Genomic DNA, 23,441 nt, shown 5'->3' on the forward strand with positions numbered 1-23,441 from the left:
AAGAATGGCAGTTTATTAATGAGAAAGTAGTTGTCTTGATCCGCCTTTTTGACAGTCTGAGGATCTCTTCTGAATTGGAGGACGCTTCCTCCACTATGTCTATTTCATCTAAAGTGCTATCTCTGCTGGAGCAGGCGCTATTTTCTTTGAAGTATCTTGCACCTTTAGACGTCACTTGTCACATCCTCATGTTTTCTTCCATGGAGCTGTATGTACACCATCTTCAATTTAGGTCAATGGATTTTTCTTTGCAAATCATCTGTAGATTTCGGCTGAAGTGGGTACACTTTCTTTTCCTTCAACTTGTTGATTAAATTAGACTTTCCCGTTCACCTTCAGTGATTGAATTATTGGTGAAACCAACTGGTTCACTTTTTCAGTTGTGGAACCTACAGATTCCATCTGTGACATAACATCCATCATGCTTCATTGACAAGTAAGAAAGTCAGGTATTCCACTTGAACTTGTTCATTCTGAGTCATAACAACATGTAATGTTTGACTTGGATTTGTCATAACTTTTTTTTACTGTGCGCTGTTGCAACTTGACTTAATTCAGTTGCATGTGCTTCACTTGGCTCAAGTCGGGTATATTGTTTAGTTGCTGCCTCTTTGTTTGCCTTTGTTCTCGATGTTTGATGCCTCATGGCATCTGGATTGTCTTCAGTATTGACTGCTGCCATGAAGTATTTTAGGGTTCACTGTTCCCAACAACTTCAGTGACAGTTGCACTTGAAATCTTCCATGTTATCAGCATAGTTACCTCATTAAGACTGGTGCTACTATATTAAATGTTCAGATCCCACATTAATCATCATGTGTGTGCTACTAGTCATATCTTCTAACTATATAGGTTTATTTGGTCTGCTGTGTGCAATGTAGTCAAATTTTGTTAGAAAGGTAAGAGACTTTCAGTGTAAACAGGCAATTTATTTCACTTTTGCATCTATTGAAAGGATAATCTATACATTACTACAGAGACCATTGAGAGAACCTAGGCTCTGGTCAAACTTCCATGAGATGTCTTACATGACTTCCCAAACAAATCCTCTTGATATCATCACAAGTGGTTAGGCTTAGTACATTCAATTAAGTATTAGCCCTTTCGAACCCTTTTGGATCTATGTACAGTAATGTTACTATAACATACGAATAAGAAATTGCCATCAAGTGATCATTCTGCATCTTACATGACTCACCTCAGTATCCCACTCTCCTTTTCAGTCCTATTCAACTCCTCTATGAGAGGCATTAAAATTGCAGAAATAAAACCAGAAGATACTGGAAGTATTCAAAATGTTTGGTAGCATTTTCACAGAGAGAAATAACATTAACATTTAAATTGACAACCTTTAGTGGGGGTAAATGTCGTGTAATAGTGTATGGGAATGGGTGTGGGTGCGGGGTTGGTAAGGACTTGTTGGGCCAAATGGCCTGTTTCCACACTGTAGGGATTCTATGACTCATTAAAAGAAGTTACAATTTCAACATGTTTGAAAAAGTGGACATCCTGGAAAAATGGGTTATTTCAGTGGAGAATCACAAACCTGAAATATTGAATTGGATTTCAACCTGCAGTCAAGTTCTATGTGGAGAGACAGAGGAGGAAATGATGCCAATGTAATGTCAGGAAATCCAGAAGCACAGGTTCCTGAATATTGTATGGAATTTAACTGTAGGGCACCTTTAAGTTGGAATCCCACACAGGGCTAGCCTGATGGGATGACCTGTCAAGCTTTGACTGATGACAGCTGACAAACATGACATCCTTTCCTGGCTTTGATGTCTGTGCTAACCAGCAGAGCAAAGCAGCAGTACGGTGAACCTGATATCTCTGGCAGAAAGGCAAGACACACTAGGACAAGGTAAGGCAAGGCAGGGATGTGGTGAGCATCTCTGTATGCTCAAAGTGCATGCATGAGCTCAGAGTTCCAGCCTAATCCATTCCATGAGGTGGGTGTTAGTACCTTAGCATAAAGTGGCATTGCTGCTGAATTGTAGCGATAGTTGCTCTAAAGCTGGTGGACAAAGTTAAAAAATCAGGTTATAGTTCAACAGGTTTATTTGAAAGCACTAGCTTTCAGACTGCTGCTCCTTCAACAGGTGGTTGTGGAGAATAAGATTGTAAGACATAGAATTTATAGCAAAAGTTTACAGTGTGATGTAACTGAAATTATATATTGAAAAAGACCTGAATTGTTTGTTAAGTCTCTCATCTTTTAGAATGACCATGTTGGTTTCAGTTCTTTCATAAATAAATCACAATTTTTTTTAAAGTTACATTCTCAAGTGAATTTTAACAATTGGTGCCATGTCAGCCCAGAATCTGACATGGATTCATGCAGTTTTTGAGCAAAGTAAAATATAATTCTGCAAATTCACTCCACAAACTTATGTGTATGTCTGCATGTGTGTGTGTGTTTGGTTATGAGTGTCTGTGAGAGATCGTGTGTAAAGGGGTATAAGTCTGTGAGAGGGAATGAGTGGGAGTGCATGTGTGAGTGTATGAGAGAGGGTCTGCATGAGTATGTTTATCTGTAGGAGAGTGTGTGCGTAGAAGATTGTGTGTGCGTGTATGTAGGAATGTCTGTGTGTGTGTGTCTGTCTGTTTGTCTGTCTGTGTGTATATGAAATGGGGTCAACTGGAGTGTGACATGAACCCAAAGTCCTGGTTGAGACAAATGAGACTCCGGGAATTCTTTCAAGATGCCAGCAATGATCCCAATGAGCCTACTGACAAACCTGAACAGTCATCACAGGGATCCGTACAGCAGCAACAAAAGAAGAAGTCAACTTGGACTCCATTGGAGAGCCGCTGCCCTGGGCTTGCCATGTATGCTTAAACCATCAGGAAATATATAAATGCCAGATTCATCAGTCATACCCTCGAGGTAGAGCAGAACTTCACCCGATTACAATACAATGCCAGCCATGCTCTCAAGACCAATCGCAACATTGTCATCAAACCAGCAGATAAAGGAGGAGCCATTGTCATTCCGAATAGAACAGATTACTGCAAGGAAGTGTCCCGACAACTGAACAACTAGGGACGCTGCAGGCAACCACCGGCCGATCCGACCAAAGAGCATACCCATGAACTAAACACATTGATCAGGACTCTGGATCCAATCCTTCAGAGTTCCTATGTGCCCTAATCACATATACTCGTCACTTAGGCAACTTCTACTGCCTTCCAAAGATAGACAAAGCCAACACACCAGGACGTCCCATCATATCAGGCAATGGGACTCTGTTTGAGAACCTCTCTGTCTATGTCAAAGGCATTTTGAAACCCATTGCACAAGGGGCCTCTAGCTTCTGTTGCAACACTGCAGATTTCTTACAGAAATTCAGCACCCATGGACTAATTGAACCAGGAAAATTCTTCATCACAATGGACGTTTCCACACTCTACACCAACGTCCCCCACAATGATGGCATCGCGGCAACAGCCTCAGTACTCCAGCACCAACAATTTCCAATCTCTGAGCCCTGTCCTACAACTCATCTACTTTATCCTTGATCACCTTTGACAGCTGGTTCTTCATCCAGACACACAGAACAGCCATGGGGACCAAATTTGCACCCCAATATGCCAACATCTTCATGCACAGGTTCAAAGAAGACTTCTTCTCTACACAGGACCTCCAACCAACACTATACACCAGGCACATTGATGATGTTTTCTTCCTCTAGGCCCATGGTGAAGAGTCACTGATAAAACTACACAGTGATATCAACAAGTTTCATCCCACCATCAAACTCCCCATGGACTACTCTCAACTATCTTTCTCTGTCTTGGACACATGCATCTCCATCTGGGATAGGTTTCTCAGCACCTCAGACAACCTCACAATGCTACACTTGTCCAGCTTCCACCTGAAACATATTAAAACAGCCATCCCCTATGGACAAGCCCTATGTATGTAAAGGATCTGTTCAGATGAGGAGAAACGTGACGAGCACTTGGAAGTACTCAGGGATGCACTCTTAAGAACGGGGTATGATGCTCAGCTCATTGACCACCAGTTTCAATGTGCCATAGCAAGGATCCATAATGACTTCCTCAGGAGACAGACATGAGCTGCAACTGGCAGAGTACCCTTTGTTGTCCAGTACTTCCCAGGAGCCAAAAAACTACGCCATGTTCTTCGCAGCCTGCAACACATTATCCATTCACCACTGAGAATGAGCACCTCACCAGGACCTTCCCTACACCTCCACTTTTTGCCTTTAAACAACCACCAAACCTCAAACAGATCATTGTTCTAGCAAACTGCCCAACTTTCAGGACAAAACCATACAACCTTGTCACAGTAGACACTGCAAGACATGTCAGAATGTTGACACTGATACCACCACTATGTGTGGGGACACCTTTGGCCATGTACATGGCAGGTACTCGTGCAACTCAGCCAACATTGTCTATCTCATTCGCTGCAGGCAAGGATGCCCTAAGGCATGATACATTGATGAGACCAAGCAGAGGCTACAGCAACTGATGAATGGACTCCACAGAGCAATCAACAGACGGGAATGTTCCCTCCCAGTTGGAAAACACTTCAGTGGTCCGGGACATTTGACCTCAGACTTTTGGGTGACCATCCTCCAAGGCAGACTTTGGGACAGGCAACAACGAAAAGTGGCCAAGCCGAGGTTGATAACAACATTCAGTACCCATGGGGATGGCCTCAAACGAGACCTTGAGTTCATGTCACACTACAGGTGACCCTATTGCACTATACACACACACAGACAGACGGACGGACACACACACACACAGACACTCCTACACACACACTTACATACACAACCTCCTACAGACACACCCACTGTCCTACAGACAAACACGCTCATGCAGACTCTCGCTCATGCTCACACATACTCCCACACACAACTGTTACAAGCATTGATAATAGAGAGAATAAATGCTTGTGGATATGATGCCATTCAAGTGAGCTGTTTTAACCTAGGGGTGTCAAGCTTCTTGAGTGTTGTAAGAGCTGCACTCCTCCAGCCAAGTGAAGAGTACTTCATCACACTCCTGAAGTGTACTTTGTAGGTGGTGGATAGGCCAAGGGGAGTCAGGTGGTGAGTTACTCTCTGGAGGATTGCTAGCCTCTGACCAGCTCTTGTATCCACAGTTTGTGGTCAATGATATTGATCATTGATGATAATGCCATTGAATGTCAAGGAGCAACGTTTAGATTCACTCTTGATGGTTATTGTCACACATTTGTGTGGCACAGATGTAACTTAACAAACCTAGATATCGTACAGGTCTTATAACATTTGGACATGGGCTGCTTCAGTATCCAACAAGTCTCCAGAGTTGAAACAAAGTTCTGTTAATGAATGTGACAAAGTTATGCTGTCTTTGCTTTCTTTTGAAAGGGGTCATAAAGGCAGAAGTAAACGTTTCCTCTTTGGAAATGTCTACTTGTGAATGCTTTTAAGTCTTTCTTTTAAAACATTTGTACAATGAAAGGGGAGCGGCCAGTTCTCCCAGTTCAGGGTTTGGTTTGGTTTTAGCAAGCAGTCAGTTTTTGAGAGTGCTGGTCAAAAGAACAGCTCCATGCTGATCCTCTCTCTCTCTGACATCTCTCCTGTAAGAATCTGTCTTCGATTTTACCTTTTTTTGCCAAGGGGTGTTTATGGGGAGTATGTGAAACAGCATCACTACATTGTATAATGGTTGGGTTTTCAGATAGGCTGTAATTTTCTTTTCTGTTTTTTTTTGTTCGTGTTTCATTCAGTAGTCTGTAAATAAATTCTGCTTTAGAGAACAAAGAACAAAGAACATTACAGCGCTGGAACAGGCCTTTCAGCCCTGCAAGCCTGCACCAATCCTTTATCTAAATCTGCCATCTATTTTCTAAGGATCTGTATCCCTTTGCTCCCTGACCATTCATGTATGTCTAGATACATCTTAGATGACACTATTGCTCCCACCCATATCATCTCTGTGGCAACATATCTAGGCACTCACCACCCTCTCTGTAAAGAACTTTCCTCGTATATGTCCCTTAAACTTTTCCCCTCTCACTTTGAACTCATGACCTCTAGTAATTGAGTCCTCCACTTTGGGAAAAAGTTTCTTGCTCTCCGCCCTGCTTATACCTCTCATGATTTTGTAGGCCTCAGTCAGGTCACCCCCTCAATCTCCATCTTTCTAATGAAAATAATCCTAACCTACTCAACTTCTCTTTATAGTTAGTGCCCTCCTTACCAGGTAACATCCTGGTGAACCTCCTCTGCTCCCTCTCCAAAGCAGCCACATCCTTCTGGTAATGTGGCAATTGGAACTGTACGCAGTATTCCAAATGTGGCCAAACCAAAGTATTATACAATTGTAACATGACCTGCCAACTCTTGTACTCAATACCCCATCCGATGGAGGGAAGCATCCGATGAAGGAATGCCTCCTTGACCACTCTATCTACATGCGTTGCCACCCTCAGGGTACAGTGGACCTGAACACACAGATCTCTTGGTAAATCAATTTTCCCCAAGGCTTTTCCATTTACTGTATAATTCACTCTGGAATTGCATCTTCCAAAATGCATCACCTTGCATTTGTCCAGATTGAACTCCATCTGCCTTTTCTCTGCCCAACTCTCCAATCTACCTATATTCTGCTGTATTCTCTGACAGTCACCTTCACTATCTGCCACTCCACCAATCTGTGTCATCTGCAAACTTGCTAATGAGGCAACCTATACCTTCCTCCTAATCATTTACGTATATCACAAACAACAGTGGTACCAGCATGGATCCCTGTGGGACACCACTGATCACAGGTCTCCATTTTGAGAAGCTTCCTACCACTACTACTCTCTGTATCCTGTTGCCCAGCCAATTCTCTATCTAGAACACTCTGGACCCCATGCGACTTTACTGTCTTCATCAGCTTACCATAGGGAACTGTATCAAGCACCTCACTAAAGTCCATGCATTTGTTATTTAGAGCCCTTCCCTCATCAATCAACTTTGTCACCTCTTCAAAGAAGTCTGTTAGCTTTGCAAGGATATGACCTTCCCTGAACAAAACCATGCTGCCTATCACTGGTAAGCCTATTTTCTTCCAAATGGGTACATATCTTATCCCTTAGTATCTTTTCCAGGAGCTTACCTACCACTGATGTCAGGCTCACAGGTTTGTAATTACCTGGATTATCCCTGCTACCCTTCTTAAACAAGTGAACAACATTAGCAATTCTCCAGTCTTCTGGGACCTCCCCCATTCTCAAGGCTGCTGCAAAGATATCTGTTAAAGGCCCAGCTATTTCCTCTCTCATTTCCCTCAGTAACTTGGGATAGATCCCATCCGGTCCTGGGGACTTGTCCACCTCAATGCCTTTTAGAATGTACAATACTTCAGTCCTCCTTATGCTGACTCGACCTAGAGTAATCAAATATCTATCCCTAACCTCAACATCCATCATGTCCCTCTCCTCGGTGAGTACCAATGCAAAATGCTCATTAAGAATCTTATCCATTTTCTCCGATTCCACGCATAACTTTCCTCCTTTGTCCTTGAGTGGGCCAACCCTTTCCCTCGTTACCCTTTTGCTCCTTATATATGAAAATAAAGCTTTGGGGTTTCCTTAACATTGCTCGCTAAGGATATTTCATGACCTCTTTTAGCCCTCTTAATTCCTCATTTCAGATTGGTGCTACATTCCCGATATTCTTCCAAAGCTTCGTCTAACTTCAGTCGCTTAAACCTTAGAGTCCAGGGTGTACTAGCTAGATAGTTAGAGAACTGGATGGACAACAGAATACAGAGAGTAGTAGTGGAAGGGAGTTTGTCAAAATGGAGAACTGTGACCATTTCCATGGGGATCAATGCTGGTACCACTGTTGTTTGTGATATATATAAATGATTTGGAGGAAGGTATAGGTTGCCTCATTAGCAAGTTTGCAGATGACACAGATTGGTGGAGTGGCAGATAGTGAAGGGGACTGTCAGAGAATGCAGCAGAATATAGATCGATTGGAGAGTTGGGCAGAGAAAAGGCAGATGGAATTCAATCCAGGCAAATGCAAGGTGATGCATTTTGGGAGATCCAATTCTAGAGTGCACTATACAGTAAATGGAAAAAGCCTAGGGAAAATTGATGTACAGAGAGGTCAGGTCCATTGTTACCCTGAGGGTGGCAACGCATGTAGATAGAGTGGTCAAGGAGGCATTCAGCATGCTTTCCTTCATCGGACGGAGTATTGAGTACATGAGTTGGCAGGTCATGTTACAGTTGTATAGGACTTTGATTCGACCGCATTTGGAATACTGCATACAGTTCTGGTCGCCACATTACTAGAAGGATGTGGATGCTTTGGAGAGGGTGCAAAGGAGGTTCACCAGGATGTTACCTGGTATGGAGAGCACTAGCTATGAAGAGAAGTTGAGTACATTAGGATTATTTTTATTCGAAAGACAGAGGTTGTGGGGGACCTGATTGAGCTTTACAAAATCATGAGAGGTATAGACAGGGTGGATAGCAAGAAGCTTTTTCCCAAAGTGGAGGATTCAATTACTAGGGGTCATGAGATCAAAGTAAGAGGGGACAAGTTTAAGGGAGATATACGAGGAAAGTTGTTCTCACAGAGGATGGTGGGTGTCTGGAACGTATTGCCAGCAGAGGTGGTAGAGACAGGCATGATAGCATCATTCAAGATGGTTAGATTCCCTACAGTTATGGAAACAGGCCCTTCGGCCCAACAAGTCTACACCGACCCACCAAAATGTAGCCCACCTAGACCCATTCCCCTACCATATATTTGCCCTAACTAAAGCACCTAACACTACGGGCAATTTAGCATGGCCAATTCACCTGACCTGTACATCTTTGGACTATGGGAGGAAACCCATGCAGACACGGGGAGAACGTACAAACTCCACACAGACAGTTGCCTGAGGTAAGAATTGAACCCGGGATCCCTGGTGCTGTGAGGTAGCAGTGCTAACCCACTGAGCCATTGTGCCACCCACAGATAGTGGACAGATACATGAATGGGCAGGGAGCAGAGGGATACAGATCTCTGGAAATAGGGGACAGGTTTAAGTAGAGAATCTGCATTGGCGCAGGCTTGGTGGGCCGACGGGCCTGTTCCTGTGCTGTCATTTTCTTTGTTCCTTGTTCTAAAAGCAATCATTTCTAAATGTGATGTCTCTTTTCACATAATGAATGGATGGTAGTTGCAATCAACAAACCACTGGTTAGGACTGGTGCCTCACAGTGCTAAGGACCTGGACTCAATTCCTGCCTTGGGTGACTGTCTGTGCGGAGTTTGCACATTCTCCCCATGTTTGCGTGGGTGTCTTCCCACAATTCAAAGTTGTGCAGGTCAGGAGAATTGGCCATGTTAAATTTCCCATTGTCATAGGTGATTAGTCAGAGGTAAATATAGGGTAGGGGAATGGGTCTGGGTGGTTTACTCTTCGGAGGGTCAGTGTGGACTTGTTGGGCTGAAGAGTCTGTTTCTATGCTGTAGGGAATCTAATCTAACAATCAAATCTACTAATTTTATTCTGATAGCTTTTCTTTTATAGATATATTCCCCAACCTGTAGCTATTTTCTAATCAATCTGTTCAGAGATATCTTGACAGCAGGTTAGACTTTAACCCAAATCCTTTAGTTCAGAGACGATACCAAAGCCTGACAGTGCTCCTAAACTGCTCCCTGGACAAAAGGTCATAAATAACTTGGTTATCTAAATTAAACTCTGCTGTCATGACTTCCAGTGCTCCATTGGCCAACCAATGTTTTCTACTGCAAGTTCACATAGAATTATATAGAATATTGCTGGACCAGAGTTTTGTACATACATCGTCACCCTGCAATTTTCTATCCATTCGTTTTTGTGCACAGAAAATCACAGGTCAGGATGCACAGAGGTGAAAAATCTTCCTAGTAATATCATGGGATCAACACATAGATGATACTTTTCTCAAAGAACCTTAATGAATCACAAATAAGTGCTGGGCAGGGAATAACAACTATTTTAGGGCAATTTAACAGTGAGAATATGCTTAACCTTCAGAAACTCGGGCAGGCTTGTTTCACATTTCAAACTAAATTGGGTTATTTGTGGTTTTGTTCTGTGAACACACCTTCGGGAACTTTTGCAAATACGTCAGCTTTTGATGTTCTTTATTCCTCAAGGGACATGGAAATTTTCCATCTATGAGAAAAGCCTTTGAAGCCAAAATAACTCATTTGCATTACAATATTACACTCATTGAGAAATTTTAATTATTTAAAGAACCAGTGAAACTAAGATTGAATTTATTAAACCGATGAAGGTTAAGAGGATGAGTGAGGGAAATGTTCAAAGTTGAGGGATTTGAAAAGGCAAATAGGGAAATCTATCTCCACTTAGCAGTATGTCTGTAATTAGAGGACATAAGTTTAATTTCATCATTAAAATACCAAAGGGACAGGTTAAGAAAATGTCCTAGATGTAAGAAGAAAGTGTGAAGGGGATCATACAGGAAAGCAAGAATGAAGGGGGCATGGTCCATGGTCCATGGTACATGGTACATGATCCCTTTTTGTTTATTTGTGGCAGGTGATTTAAATTATCACAGCATGTAACCAGTACAACTAATGCAGATCATTTACAGCACATATCAACAATGATATTTCTTAAAAACAACCTGAATCCACTTAAAGGGATGTTACATTGCACCTGAGGAATCTTTTGCGAACAAAAATTGTGCTGTTTAGCATTCAAAAATGGTTGTGTCTGTGAGGGAACATGGAACAAGCCTATCTGGTAATACATAGGAGACCTCAATGTGGAAAGGAGGAGAGAAATCCTATAACTGCAGCCATGGATATAACTCTCGAAATATGTACAGCAGAAGCAATTAGCAGCAGGGGTCAGTACTAAGAGTGTAACTCGTGAAATATGATAATGTAAGAAAATATTTAACAATTTGAACAAATAGTGAGGGTATGGGAGTTTTCCTTCAAATTATGTATGCACCACTCTCCCAATGCAATGTTCAATTCACTATACCCTGATCACTCACTTGACCAAGTGAATGAAATCTCCAAACATACTGTACCAGAAAATACAGCAGTCAAAATAAATAATGCAACAACAGAAACCTGAAATAATGCTGTTGAAGCTTGAAATGTTGTACCTGCCCTTGTACACCTAATTGGGCTGGCAGCATTCTGACACTGCCTAATCCTGGTAGGGTCTAGCACCAGATAGGACCAGGGAAGGACATGGCAGCTGCAAGCCTCGACCTCCTTGTATATGACATTTCAACACTCTGTATAGAACTTACATTGTCTGGTTTGTTTTTTACATTTCTTCAGATAGTTGCTGTACCTGACACTTCTGGGAGTCAGGAAGAGAATGGCTAACACTCCCATAAAAAAATTATAACCATTTCCTCTGACTCCTTACAGCATATCTTTGGTTTGTTTTCTTCAGACTCTAAGATTTTGCTCTGTAGTAATTTTCCTGTGTAAATATTAGTGTTTGATTGACACGAGTGAGAAGTGCAATTATTGATGTTGGATGTCATGGGTTTTTTTTTAAATGAATGTTTGCCTTTTAGGCCTGATGCCTTGTCATAGAATAGAACATAATGTTTTATTTGTTCACTGACTCTCTGCTCTTCGTCCAGCAAAGTCTCAATTATAAAATGTTCATATTTGTATTCAAATCCCTCCCTGACTGTCCTCTCCCTACATTTTCAACCTCTTGCAGCCCAACAACTCTGAGAACTTTGTGTTCTGCCACTTCTAGATTCTTGTAAAAACTCAACTTCCTTCATAGGCTGCCATGTCTGCAGCCATCTAGTCTCCAAATATCACAGGGAGGGAAACTATTGGTGAAAATGGATTTCAACAAAGCACGGTCTCACATTGGAAACTGACAAAGATCATAAAACGCTAAGGTATAGAAGCATATTAGTTAACAAAAGTGAAACCCTCTGAATTTGCTGATATTAAAACATTTGTTGAAGCATTCCAGATGCAGGAGAATTGCCCACCAGAATGTTCAATTACCAGGCCAATTCCCTTGGAGCCTGCTACATCTGGGATTCCACAGTGTCCCAACTACTCCACTCTGTGTTGTTAACACAATTAGCTGGCCATCAGACTATCAAGCCTTATGAAAGACTTGCTGCTGGATTTTTAAAAACTAATTATTTACTTCCAGAGGAAAAAAATACAGCCATCTATATATAAATATGTTAATCATACGTAACTTGAATGAAGCATCTTCAAGTTGTCCATATGAACTTACCCCTGTTTTGAACTTTTGTAATTGTAAGATTATTCCCTGAACTCTAAGAGAGCAATATTACACATTTTTTGGCATTTTATTGTATTTTTAAAAAAATTATCCCCAATATTATTTGCATTCTAATCTTGTTTCTTTGGACTGAATGTTATCAGAAGTCAGCTAATTTCTATTTTTGTCGTGTTGCATGGAGGATTTCTCTCCATGAGGCCCAGTGAGTTTCTTGCATGATCATCCCAAACTCACTCCATCAGAGCTGCCCTGAATGGATTAACTTAGATATGGCAGATAAGGGGAAATTGGACCACTTTGACAACCAAAGGCCTAGACCCCCTGATGAATGGGATGGTGCAGAGGGGAGGTGTCCTCTTCCACAAGAGTAGCAGAAAAGGTGAAGACACCAGATTCTGCCATAAAAATAGAAGAGTGCCGTGAAACCTCAATAGGCCTGGCAGCATCTGTGGAGAAAGAAACAGAGTTAATGTTCCAAGTCTTATATGACTTTTTTTCAGAGCTTGCAGGATTACAACAAAAGATACTGGTGAACTCCAAAGTGCAGTCTGGCAGCTGTAATGTGCCATGAAGGAGCAGTGAGGTTGGTACATGTTGGATGCCAATATGTGTGGATGTGAGGTACATACTGTCACTGCCCAATGGAGTGTGCTCTGAGATATCCGAGGAAGCAGCGAGCTGCAGTTGCCAGAAACCTGCTTGTCCTTTTATATTGGGAATTCTTGACATCTACTTTCTATCCAGTGAGTGGTAGAGTAGCAGACTGCAAATTAATGAGGCAAGATTAAGTAACATTGAGAGCAATAACCAGCAGCAAGCCATGTTAATAGACGTCTTGTTACTCACTAGAGAGAATCTCAGCTCAATGTACTACATTTGATCGTAAAATGGGCCGATATCTTGACATTGAGAAGGGCTTCATTCGACATATCACACAAGATTTTCCCATGACATTCACAGCCTGAGGAGATTCCACCCTTTGAATACATTTTCATGGCGTAAGTTCGCAATTATACTATAAGTGAAAACATTTTCACCACCACATGTTTTCAAGCATGCTGTGCCTATTATGAAAAAATGATTTTTTTTTAGGTGGCTTGAAGCTTTAGTTCCTAAATTTGTGATATTTTGCGAGTTTCATGGTTTGCTTAAGTCTGATTGTTTACATGAATTACACCCCAACATCAGGAACGGCAGCCAAATCTAAACTGCTGACAATGTTGGCTTTTGTACACAGCAACATTTAGAGGCTTGAACGCTACAGATTTGTGGATGTAGTCAAGGAATCCAATCACAAAACCAAATTCAAGTTATTTCGACATTATATCCAATCAAATGCCGAATTCTAAGTTCTATTGATGTTCAGGTCTCTGATTGCGCACTTGGTCTGGTTAGTTCTAAAAGATTTCAATCTTGCCTTTCAAACTGATTGATTCAAAGTGACAATTTGAAACCTTGTTTGAAATGCTGCTTTCTGCCTGTGAAATGCTGACAAACCAATATATAGAATGAAAAGTTGACTTTCAAAGTAATAAAAAAAAGCCTTCACTGTTAACATTTCCTAACTTGATTTCCAATGTTTTCTGTTTTGCTGGATCACTAATGGTCTTTTGGGAACAAGTACGCGATTCTTACCTGGTCTGATCTACATGAGACTCTGGACCCACAGTAATGGGGTTGACTCTTAACAGCTTTCAAGGCAATTAGGGCTGGGCAACAAATACCAGCTTGGCATAACCAGCAACATTCACATCCTCAAAAATAATAGTTATAGCTGATTTTCCAGTGAATTAACAAAACATGGTTATCCACTTTGGGTTCCACATTATGTATTAAAAATTTTTCGTTTATTTTACATCCTTTTTGTGAGCTTGTTAGTAAAAACTCATCACAAAAGGCCATCTCTAAAAATATAATGAGAAACAAAAAAATGTTGAGGATCTTCAGGTTGTGTGAGAACAGCATCATGAAACTTCTTTAGGCCCACTCCAGATGAGTAAAAGAAGTGCCAGACTCAAAGGAGTAAGGAGCTCATGTCAAATTTAGTTTCAATGCATTACAAAACTTCAATGAAGTTATGGTTCTGTTTGGTAAGATTATTTTAGATTAGGAAATTATGTTCAGTAGGTAAGTAATTCAAATCCTGTATAGTGTCAATACAAGGCAAATTTTTCAATCTCCCATCTCCATGCCACCAGCCCTACTATTTTGGAGCTCAAATATATTATTTTCTTATGTTCTTGCAAATCAGCAGCTTAGCAAAGTTCCAAGGTGGAAACAAGTTAAAATACAGTCAGACAGCTTAAGCAACTGATAGGAACATTGGAAGTGGCACACTGCTTTTCAGCTCCAATATTGAGTTAGTTATAAACACAGTTTTGTCCTGGCTTTTTTAAAAAATCACTTGTAATAGATTTGCCACATTTATGTGTTACCTAAGTGAGCATTATCTCAACTGGGCTGGCACATGAGAGACAATAACAAATTTTATCATCGATATCTTCATTCATTGAGAAGAGACTCCAAGAATAAGGAAAATTGTTCACATTTTCCAGGATCTCAATGTAACCTTGATCAACATGGAAGGTCTTACACTGTGGGAATTGGTTGGAAGAGGACCTTAGTTTTCCAGGTGTATGGTGTAAGTTCAATTTTCTCATGTGCAAAGAATTGGAAATGGGCTGGAGATCAGTTTCTGAGCAAGTACAGACACAAACATCATCTGATTACTAAAGCTCTATGACCAAGGTTGGAGCTGTTTTCATTTTGGAATGAACTGGTTGAGGCTTCTTGTCTGTAGATATCATAAATGGAATTCTCTCTTTCTGCAATGAAGGAAAATTCGGGTCATCGTCTTTCAAGCTCAAAGTTCATGGTGCTGAATCTTACATTATTTTGGTTAAATGTTAGTTTCGTTGAGTTTCAGGCGGTTTTTAATCTTTGAAGCCGAGCAAAATCTCTTGCCATATCTGACCAACCTTACCACATTAACTACTGTCCCTTTCCTGTAGCACTTCTCTTGCCCAGGTCTAGCCCCATCCTACCACTTACCAAACCTGGAGCAACTCACCTGGAATGGACAAGTATCCCTGACACTGCACCATCTTTAAAGGGTCATTAAGTACCTGAGCAAACACTGTCAGTCTGGAGCTACCCTGCCCAATCCCTGATATTTGCCCCAGATATGCCAAAAAGGGAAATTGTAGGCAGTAACCTTGAGATCTTGGTGGATCATATAGCACAGATATAGGACATCCTGTTTCCCCAGGACCACTGAGATACTATGAGACTAGAACTTACCAACCCGTCAGAAGTTGCAGCAAAGGTCAGTGCAGTTTCAGCCTTCTGGAAGAATGCAAAGCACTGTAGGAAAAAGTTCAATGACATTTTCCACTTTGCCAGTGTAAATACCACTATCTTTCCTCTGATAACTCATTCTGACTATCTCTGCACCTACTTCTCACTGAGATTCATGTTCTACCACTTTCACTGAAAACATCTTCCCTCACTCGCTCTTGCCCACAACAACTTCTGAAACCATTAATCCTCCAGTCCCTCTAATCTACCTACTCATTCACGTGGGACATCTCCCCACCAACACAGAAAGTAACCTCTGCGCCATCCACTTTCTTTCCCAGTAATACCTACCTCTGTTATTCTAGGAGAGGAACTGCCCCCAGTGGGACAGAAAGACTCAAGATATGTCATGGGCTGCCTGGTTATCGGCTCCTTACCCCTTATGTGGAGAAGATCTGGACTCTGACCACCCCAAGTGGCTGATTAACCATGTCCAAGCCCTTGGACTGGCACAGGAGACTGCACCTGGCTGACTGTGCCTGAATTGCCTGACCAAAGGCTATCTCCCTTGGGCTTTAGCTGCAGCGATGCAGTAGGCCCAGATTGGTCCTCCTGGCAGCAGTGACCTCAGTGGAGTTTGTGGCCCCTGAAATTGACTGTGATGCAGGGCCTTTTTGGGCCCAGAGCCTGTTACAATGAGAGACTTGAACCTATTGTGGAGACAAACCCCTTTCTCAATTCAATTTAAAAAAAACTTACTGGCTTTGTATCTGCACTAAAAGGCAAGATGATACAACAGTACTATGTGCCTGGTATCTGTGGCTGTGGGACAACTTACAAAAAGGCAAGGTTGGGTTGCTGTAAGCATCCAGATAGGCTCAAAGTGAATGAACGCGAAGACAATAATTTCCATGGAATCCTCTGTTGTCAATCTTAGTAGAGGAGCAGGAAAATAAGGAAAATAGAGTGAGCTGGCATCTAAGCAAGACAAATGTACTTAGATACTGATCAACCGACTAAAACAGAAGAGGTAGGTCTGCATTTATAATCAACTCTTGGTGGAGAAATACTGCATGGCAACATAAACATGCATTTCAGGAGATTTGTGACAGACTGAAAGATCACCCTCACCCTTCTCTCAAGCACAGACAACCACCAGCCCAAACAGCATTGCCAATGAATGTGAAATTCAACATAACTCTGAAAGCTAGAATGGGGAACCTTTACAACAATATTCAAGGATCCATCCTGGCATTTATTCACCAGATGACATGCTATTGTCGGTAGAGTTAGTTAGCTCATTCTGTTTGAATGACTACAAAGTAACATGTTTATCACAATTTTAGAATTCCCACAATATCCAGTACTGTTGGTGGTATTCGCATTATACAGGTTGCTCCCGCAGTCAGTCCTTTAACATTTGTCAAAAGAATTACGCCGCATTTATAACATGCACATGTGTGACCAGCTGAAACAGATAAGTTTCAGGTGTGCAAGTTAGTGCAGGTCAATGTGCTGGCAAGTCCTTGTGGCAGCAGCCAGACATTATCTAGCACCAAGGTACCCTGTAACTTCAGGGAAAACAAAATCACTTGTCTCCTTTTAGCCTCTTCTCTGTTTGCTTCCTGCCCTATGTACAGATTATATCATCTTGAATGGGGCTTGCCCAAAGGCCTAGGACCCATTTGCTGAAAGTATAATAAAATGTTTGGGAAATGCAGCAGGTCTGGCAGCATCTGTGGAAAAAGTAAATGAGCTACTGTTTTACGTCTGATCTGACTCCTCTTCAGAACTGAGGATGCAGAGTTTCTCCAGAATTTCCTATTTATATTTCAGATTTCCAGCATTCTCAATATTTTGCTTTTATTTGAGTGCTAAGAGTACACTTAAGGTGCAGGCGCAAGCAAATGGGACAGGTACCCCAATGATATTATCTTCAATTCATTAAAATGGGATTTCTGTTCTTGCATTGACAAAAAGAAGTTCAGCATTTGCTAGGAGCAAATGTGAGGGAGATTGGTCCTGAAAATTATTCAGTACGAAACTGGTTGTGAGACTTGAGAGTTAGAATTCTGAGAAGATTTTCTATGCCCTTGCATTTCTTAAGCTCTTTTGTAAAGGTCATTGTTGCACCTAATCAGCAATTAAGATGAACTTAAACATGTTTCATAGAATCATGAATCACAGTGTGAAAGCAGACCATTCAGCCATTGAATGCACACCACCCCTCCAGCACTATCCCACCCAGACAGACCCCATCCATGTAACTTTGCATATCCCATAGTTAATCCACTTGGCCTACACATCCCTGGGGATTATGGCCAATTTACATGGCCACACACCTAATCTGCACACCTTTGGACCATAGAAGGAAACTGGAGCCTTGGGTGGAATCCTACATAGACGTAGGGCAAATGTGCAAACTCCACACAGACAGTCGCCTGAGGGTAGAATCAAATCTGGGTCCCTGGTGTTGTGAGGCAGCAGTGCTAACCATTGAACCACCATGCCACCCCTCTGTTAAAATGTAAGATAAGAATGATAATTAGTGGTTGATTGATAAGTAGGTACATGCCTTCTTTTTATATAATAAAATTGATTTGTGTGTCCTGAACTGTGCAGCATCTTTGTTCAAGAATCAGCAAGTCATAGTTTACTTAAAAAAAACTGTCAGGCAATTGTCTTTTAAACCTAGTAAATGATGCCAAGCAAAGTATAATGAAGCCCATCGATCCACTCAAGTTGTTGTTTAGAAAGCCTTTGGGATTTAAGAAAAGTCACTGCAGGTGCCTATACCAATCTTGAGCCAATTGCAATCAGATCAAAAAAATGCTGTAACATAATTCCTACTCATCATATTTCACACAGTGTCATTGATTGCAGAGTCCCAGAGGATATTTTACTTGGTGACTTTGAACAGCAGGATACTGCATAAGAGCATAATGTTCCTATTGATCTTCAGAAAAGGTAATAGCTGAAGTGGAACTAGTGAACATCTGCTGCACCTCTGAAATATTAAAGTAAAATATCTCCTAGTAACTTCCAAACACATAAACTCCATTATATACAAAGGACAAAGGCAACAGACATGAGTCCACAACTAAGCTTCCTTCCAATTCACATGTTATCCTGATTTGATATTAAATCACTTGCTTTACAGTTACTCGGTCAAATATCTGGAACTCCCTTCACAACAGCACCATGAGCAGACTTCCGTCACATAGATCCAGAAGTTCAAGAATGCAGCTCACTATCACCTTCTCAAGAATAATTAGAGATGGACAACAATAATCTACATTCCAAAAACAAATATATCTTCCAAGCTGGAAAAGTGCTTCAACCCATATGAAGATAAGAAAATCAATGAGCTGGGAACAAATACATTTATACCAACAATTAGTATTGTTTTATTGTTCTTTACCTCAAATCCTCTTCAACTTGCTTCTCCCTGAAAAGACTAACTTGTTTTGTGACATGATTCTTAATGTGGTGCCAATAGCAACAATGAAAAGTTAAATAATATTGTAACATGAAAAATTCTATGATGTTTCACAGAGGCATATGAAATAAATAATAGTTACAACCAAGTCCAACCTTTTCTTTTACTTTCATACTTCACTATGATTTTATTTTAATTCTTGATTCAAATTAGTCTTGTCACCTCTGTTGCTGAGGTGGAGGGTAGATGATCTATCCTGAACTATCACATTTTTTTCTTATTGCATCCAGTATGAGAAATAGAAATCAATAAATATTGCTTCCATTTGAAGGAAGGTCCTAAATTTGTGCAGTTGGCTTGAAATCAAAACACGTTTTAGATCATACCAACTCTGTCCATTACCCTGAGACATTGAAAATTAATAGTCCCAGGATGTGAAATGCACATTGCTATAATATTGGAAGAATGGGATTTCACTGGAGAGGGTGCAGAGGAGATTCACCTTGGGTGAAATATCTCATTTATAAGGAGAGATCGGCTGGGTTTGTTTTCCTTGAAGCAGGGGAGGCTAACGTCGGAGCTGATTGACATATCCACAAATAAGAGAGGCATAAACAGAGCAGATCATGAGAAACCTTCCCCCGTTGTAGACATGTCTAAGAACAGAGGGCAAACGTTCAAGAAGAGGAGTAAGTGGTTTAGAGAGATTTGAGAATTTCTTTCACTCAGAACGTGATAGAAAAATGGAACGCACTGCCTGAAAGGGTTGTGGAGGTAAGTACTGTCGTAACATTTGAGAAGCATCTGGATGAACACTTAAAATGTCAGGGCCTAGTGGGCTATGGGCCAAGTGCAGGTAAGTGGGATTAGTGTAGCTTGGTGTTTGTGGATCAACCTAGACATGGGCCAAATGACCTGTTTCTGTGCTATATGACTCTATGACTCTACGATATTTGTTTAACTAAGAAACTACCATATGATGATTAATTTGCATAAACAATGTAGTATAACATATTGAAACAAAATTAATTTCAACCTTCATGACAATGTAATGATTTTGAGGTTAAAATTTAATTCTGGAATTAACTAAGGACTGTTGCTTCTTGAAAGTTCCACATAACTGAGGTTAAAGTATTGGCCTTGATCCAAAATACAGGGTTTTTTATACATGATGACATTTTGACTGCCCTGCAGTGTGCTGAACTAAGAGTTAGAAAAACAACTTTATGCTTTGAATCATGGGCTTAAAAATGGGAAAATATGGTGCTTAAATTGTGGACTGTGGAAGACAATATTTCAGCCATAAAGAGGAAGGATTACTCATTGTATATTATATCTACAACATCACCTTATTCAAACAACGTAGAAGAATGCTCACCAGATCACCTCTGTTGGTTTTGAGTTCAGGACAGTTTTGCCCAGTGACAGATTTTCAATTGGTTTTTCAACTAGGATTAGTGTGTGCTCAGGACAGCATAGTAACAACTTCTTGATTGATCCCTGAGTGAATTGCAATGGTTTTCTGGTTTGACCATGCAGCAGGCACATCCAATCTGTAAACTAGAAAACACATCTCTCCTATTCTTTTAAGAGTGGAGAAGTAAAAGGAAATCTCAAGTAGGTTGCTATTTTTTCTCTCTGCAATTTCCCTTCTTGGAGCGAAAATGGGTAAATCCATCACCAGTGATCTTTGGATCAATCACCAGGTGAATGAAAGGTTGAGAATCAACAAATTCACAACTTCACATTCTCCTTCACGAAGCAAAATGAACCAGAAGGAAATCATCTCATTGATGGATATAATCCCAACTGGTGCCAAATTGTGCTTTACTGACTTTTTTTGCTTCTGTCCCACTGACAGACAGAGACAAGACACAAATACCATCTGTTTGGGTGGTGCATGGGATTTTTTTTTAGAAAGGGGTCAATGATTAAGCTAAAGCATGTAAAGAGTTAACAGTTTGTGTTTCTTTTCTACTTTCAGTTTAACAAAATCTTATTGTAATAAATATCTGTTTTCATGTTAAGTTTCCTCATTTCCTCTCCCCCATCTTATCCTAGATCCAACCTTCTAGCTCAGCACCGCCCTCTTGAACAGTCCTACCTGTCCATCTTCCTTCACACCTATCCTTTCCACCCTCCTCTCCGACCTATCACCTTTACCCTAACCTTCGTCTACTTATCATATCTCAGCTACCTTCCCCCGAGCCCAACTCCCCTCCCATTTATCTCTTTACCACCTTGACTCACAAGCTTCATTCCCAATGAAGAGCTAATGCATGAAATGTTGATTCTCCTGCTCCTCGGATATTGCCTGACCTGCTGTGCCCTTCCAGCACCACACTCTCGACGCTGTTTTCATGTTAAATACAGAAACTTGGTTAATGTTTTCTTTTAACGTGCTGTCAGGTATACTGGGGATTTGGTGCTTTAATTAAATGTTTCCACACTTGTGACAATACCAAGAATAGTAAACAGGCTTTGATTTCTAGCACACTCACCAGTGAGTCTTGACAGAGTCCTCTGAAGTTACTGCAATGGGATCTCCATCTATAGTAGCTCCTAAAAAGTTGATAATTAATTAATCTAGCAACAAATTTTGGTCAGAACAACTAAAGATGAATGGAGTTAAAATGGTACTTTGCATGATTTTGCAATGGAGGCTTGCTGGGCAGTAGTCCTATAGCAGAAGATGGTCACATTTTGAGAAAACAGATACTCACAATCAAATAGCTACTCACAACAAAAGGGGCATGAATGTAGATCATGGATTTAATCATTCATTCATATTTTGCTGAGACTCCTACCAGAATCTTGAAAGTTCATGAACCTGGCTCCCTCTTCAATCAAAACAGTTAAGAGTGGCACGGTGGCACAGTGGTTAGCACTGCTGCCTCACAGCGCCAGGGACCTGGGTTCAATTCCCACCTCAGGTGACTGACTGTGTGGAGTTTGCATGTTCTCCCCGTGTCTGCGTGGGTTTCCTTCGGGTGCTCCGGTTTCCTCCCACAGTCCAAAGATGTGCGGGTCAGGTAAATTGGCCATGCTAAATTGCCCGTAGTGTTAGGTAAGGGGTAAATGTAGGGGTATGGGTGGGTTGCGCTCGGCTGGTCGGTGTGGACTTGTTGGGCCGAAGGGCCTGTTTCCACACTGTAAGTAATCTAATCTAATCTAATAAACCTGAAAGAACTGTGGATACTGTAAATCAAAAATAAAAACAGAAGCAGCTGGAAAAGCTCAGCAGGTCTGGCAGCATCTGTGAAGAGAAATCGGAATTAACATTACAGGTCCAGTGACCCTTCCTCAGAACTGATGGTAGCTAGGAAAATGTCGGTTTATATACAGAAGATAGAGTTGGGGGAGGGGATAAGGAGTAAAGGATGGGTGGGGATAAAACTCAAAGAGAGAACAACAGTTGGGCAGACAAAGGAATGGATAACAATCTGGCTAGGAGGGTGATTAGCTGTTAATGGAGACTGTTAGTGGTTAACAATAGGTAGTGTATAATGGCAAACTATGTGATGGTGTGTTGGGTAAGAGGCTAGGACATAGGAAAGTTCAGGTCCTAAAATTATTGAACTCGATATTGAGCCTGGAGGGCTGCAGGTCCCCAAAAGGATAATGTGATGCTGTTCTTCCAGCTTAGGCTGAGCTTTGCTGGAGCACTACAGCAAGCCTGAGACAGAGATGTTGGCCAGGGAACAGGACGGTGTGTTTAAGTGGTAGGCAACTGGAATGTCAGGGTTATTTTTGTCAGCAGAACATAGATGTTGTGTGAAGCAGTCACCCAGCCTGTGCTTCGTTTCCTCAATATAGAGGAGTCTACATTGCGAGCAGTAAATGCAGTATGTTAAATTGCAAGAAGTTCAAGTAAAGTGTTACTGCAACTGGAAGGTATGTTTGGGCCCTGGATACTGAGGAGGTACACAGGCAGGTGTTACACCTTCGGTGGTTATGGGGAAGATGCCAGGGAGCTGCCGGGGGATGTGAAAGAAGAGTGGATCAGTAGGGAACGGTCCCTGCAGAAGGCAGACAAGGTACGGAAGGGGAATATGTGTCTGGTGGTGGCATTGTGCTGATGGTGGAGGATATGGCAGCTGATGATCTTCTGGAGGTGGATGCTAGTGGGGTAGTAGGTAAGGGCAAGGGGAAACCTAACACTGTTGCAGGAGAGAAGGGAGGGAGTAAGTGCAGGAAATAGGTTGGACCCGCTTGAGGAAAAAGGGCTCATTTTGGGGGGTCCTTTGATGAAGTTGGCCTAATTGGAACATATGTGATGGAGATAGAGAAGTTGGGAGCATGGATTGGATTCTTTAAAGGGAGCAGTGTGCAAAGATGTATACTCCAGGTAGCTGTGGGAGTTAATGGGTTTATAGTGGATAGTAGTGGCCAGTCTATCCCTAGAAATGGAAACAGTGATTTT

This window comes from Hemiscyllium ocellatum, chromosome 3 (assembly GCF_020745735.1).
Source record: "Hemiscyllium ocellatum isolate sHemOce1 chromosome 3, sHemOce1.pat.X.cur, whole genome shotgun sequence".
Taxonomy (NCBI): Eukaryota; Metazoa; Chordata; class Chondrichthyes; order Orectolobiformes; family Hemiscylliidae; genus Hemiscyllium; species Hemiscyllium ocellatum.